The 3,995-nt window shown below is 34.5% G+C and overlaps 1 protein-coding gene across 1 annotated transcript in view; it reads left to right on the forward strand.

The window, feature by feature from the left end:
• The first annotated feature begins 3,354 nt into the window (after positions 1–3,354).
• LOC144971552 (CD109 antigen-like) overlaps positions 3,355–3,995 on the forward strand; it is a 66,384-nt gene continuing 65,743 nt past the window's right edge. The window contains exon 1 of the mRNA XM_078912572.1: positions 3,355–3,468. The gene's annotated coding sequence lies outside the window, so the exon portion shown is untranslated. The remainder of the gene's footprint in view (positions 3,469–3,995) is intronic.

Below are 3,995 nucleotides of genomic sequence, written 5' to 3' on the forward strand. Positions count from 1 at the left end.
ACCAACACACAAAACTGTGTGTATCCATGAACGTTTATAGTCGGGTTAATACAGTTCAGTGAGCATTACTCATAAACGCGGATGGCAAAAAACAATAACAAAGACCTGGGTGACGTCATCTTCGAACTATCTATAGAACGGTCTAGTTACTATTAAATTTATTTTAAAAGCAAGTCTTCAGTGTCTAGGATTACAAGTTAATCGTTTGTAAGTGTGATTACTGTTTGTGATCTTTAATGGACATATTGATCAGCAAACCGTTGCTATCAATAGGCTTCAACAGTCATGACGTCACTTTCCTCGTAATGACGCATAGTAACTTAGTAACTGGCTCTAAACTATCGGAACAATGACGGACGCCCTTATGAAATATTTCTCCGACGAGCATAAAAGTGTATCCAGAGAAGAAAAACATTATAAATATGATCATGTTTTGACTTTTATCCATTCTGATCACATGACATATGAAAAGTTCTAGCCAGCATCAAGGATAAAAAGTACCGATTTTCTTTGTTTATAACCACGCTGCTCGCCGTTGCTGGGCGACGTGACATCAGACTATTGAATCCAATTAAACGGTGCACTTTTCTAGACTAGATCCATTGTCATCATTTAGTTTGCTCACGTTCAGAGAACAGTATTATAACACCCCCAACCATCTTTGTCTCGATTCAAATACGAGTCAGATAAAAGTTATTATCTATCTGACCGATTGATGGTGTGGTGCACAAAAAAACGTGAGCTTTTATATAGCACAATATCCACTAAACGTGCTAAAATCGCTTTACAAAGGGTCCCTGGCCAACAGCAACACATAACATGTAGGACGAGACATGACGCCTGTCAGGCGATATTACAATTTTTTGGGACAGAAAAAACGCTGTTAACGGCCAGGTACTCATTTTACACCTGAGTACGGTGAGAGAATGTGAGTAAAGAGCCTTCTCTAAGGACTCAACTATGCGCCGAACGAAGCTCGAACCCAGGACCTTCCGATCCGAAAGCGATCCACTAGACCACATAGCCAAACAATTAAACATTTATTACGGACGATACATACAATACCTGCGCATACTTACAAACACTTAAACCCATAGATACATTATCAAACTACATGGAACAACCGGTCGGCCATCTTCCCACACATCCTTTCTTCACACGACACGAACAGGGACTGAACTCAAATCTACTCAACCTCAGTCAGTGAGCTTGGGCACGTGACCATAGTTAAGGACAACTCTAGATAACGTTAGAGGGGTGAGATGATATAACAATTATCTCTCTTAGACCATAACATGGTCTGACACCCGAACCCACTTATGGGCCTAGTTTTACATTGTTGTAATGGACAATATTTTTTGCGTCATGTTATCTTCTTTGTTGTTGTAAACAAAGCTGTCAAAACGTAGTAATCGCACTCCCATATCTTTTCAATCAAATTGAGATATCGATTTGGACTAATCAACATTCGAAGGACTATAATAGAAATCAACACGCTCATGCCAATTTAGATTTAAAACTTTCTTTAACGTGACATGTGTTGTGTCGATATTATGAATGGTGTTGGTTTACATTGAGTTATCCCCCCTTCTTATCAAGACACTTCCTTCCGTGCCATGTTGTTCAAAAATCAATAAAAGGTTAATGAAATCTTGAAGACGCAGTGTTGGGTGGACATCAGTTTTGATTAATAAAGTGGTAATTAACATACAAACAAGAAAATCTAAATTAAGGAGAGAAAATGTTAATAAAACTTTTTTTTTCTTTAAAGGGATGTATGCTTTGGATCATTTCTGTCTGAAACCCCCTGCTCATGTGCATTCATTTTAATATGCATGAAATAAGTAAATAATCATACATTTTATACCGAATATCACCGTGGTATACAAAGTTTTTAATGTACATCACAACGCGGGTACCATCAATTTTTTATTTCGGCGTAAGTCATCTGTTAATCTTTCCTTTTTCTAAAGTGCTGTATACCCACCCCTACCCAACATGTACATACATGCAGGTTTGACATCCGAACATCTTTTTGGGCCTAGTTTAACAATATTGTAATGGAAATATTTTGCGTCCTTTTTTTGTTTTTGTTTTTTTTTTTTTTTTTTTTTTGAGATTTCCATTACAACAATGGGCCCATAAGAAATGGGTTATCAGACCTGCAAATAAGTGCACATCGCCCCTACCTATTGCCAATAGACTCATTCTAGCTGATTCGGTTGAAGCATTTTAAAAAATTACCTCATATTTTCTTCTTTCTCTTCTCCGTCTTTTTCTTAGCAGCCGAATTCCATAAATCTGAAGATACATTGTCGCACGTGTTCACAAATCGTATGAATCTTTCATGGCTTTAGGTTTCGATAGGTGCTTAATTCAAGGAGGTTAGAAGGATAGGAGGGAATCTGTGTATGTGTTCAGATCTAGATAGATTGGTTTATGGGGAGAGGCAAGGAAATGCGAAACGAGGTCATCGAATGTGAACAAGAAGAGAAAAATGAAACCATACTATTATATATTTCGAAGTTTAGGGAAGTAAAATTAAAATGTTCGTACAAAAATGTTCATCCTTAAGCTTACTAAAATGACAAATAATTTCCATTGCGCAGATGGCAATGGAATGGTTTGGATGCTCCACCATTTGTTTCATTTCATTTGATTTATATATTATTATGTTATGTCTATCGTTATTCTATATCTTTATCACTAAGGAATTGATTATAGATTCAATTTGTTAACTTAGCTGAATAGATCTTTTCATAGTATAAGTATGTATTAAATCAAAACTTAGATAAGGCGTTGAGAATAATCGCATTAAGTCTCACACCATTTTTAGATAACATCTAGACGGATAGATAATCATGCATTTAGTAGACATTTATGATTATATAATATAAGCTTTCGATTTGTTATTGTAATTCTATCAGAAAATGATTTATAATTTATATATGGTGACACAAGTAGTTTAAAATAATTTATGTTGCTTTCAAATGCTGGGATTTTCTGTCTAAAAAGGTATAAAGTTTTACTCATTCGTCCAATTTTATTACTATTGATCCAACTTTGGGGGGGAATCGATTTTTAAAAAGATGTCTATAAAAATTATCATTAGGCAAAGTCGTGTTATCTAATTCGTCTATTACGTCATGAATCGGAATGTAATTTATACTTACTTAGATCTATAGATAGATATCTACTGTTTTTCGACAAAAAAAGGTAAATAAATAAACACGGGCGATTGTTTGGTATCGACATTATTAAACCTACTTGAATTATCCATCAATAGCTTATCGCTCACAGTGAGGATCAAAAGTTTTGTTGTAACATCTGGGCAAGGGTGGGTTTATGTCTTTTATTGTGCATAAGTCTTAGTGAGTGACGTTGTTGGAGATATAAAGTAAATTTTGGAGCTGTACTTGATTATTCTCAATGTGCAATGTCCAACGTTTGTATAAGATATTAAAAGAGGTAAGCAAATAGTTTGAAAATATTATAAATAATGTCTTTTTTTCTGTTTGTTGCTGCATTTACTCACCGGTGATTCTCATGGTTTTCATATTAATCCACTGCTATCTGGTGTCGTTCTGCTCTTGAACATTATGTAATGCTTACGCTTGCTGGAGTGGCGGGGTAAAGAGAGCAAATGACGTAAATAATAGGAATATTTCATAATATAAGCCAGCAAATTGATATAAATATGAAACAAACAAGAATAGTGATTACCCTAAATCAAAATGTTGTTACTACGACAATAAATATATTATATCATTTATTTATTCAAAATTAACTGATAAAGAGGGGAATCTATCACTGAAGTTAATTAATGCTATTAAGATCAAAAAGGACATAAAATCTTTTAGTTACTTAATGACTAAATGTATGCAGACAATATTATGTCTTCAGTGTTAACAGAGCAAAATGAAAAGAAGCAAGGAAACAAATTAATTTGCCCATATATGAATTACTTAAACTTAACAAACAAAAACATCGTAGAC

Source organism: Berghia stephanieae, chromosome 4 (assembly GCF_034508935.2).
Source record: "Berghia stephanieae isolate SIO BIC M18660-M18661 chromosome 4, UCSD_Bste_1.3, whole genome shotgun sequence".
NCBI lineage: Eukaryota > Metazoa > Mollusca > Gastropoda > Nudibranchia > Aeolidiidae > Berghia > Berghia stephanieae.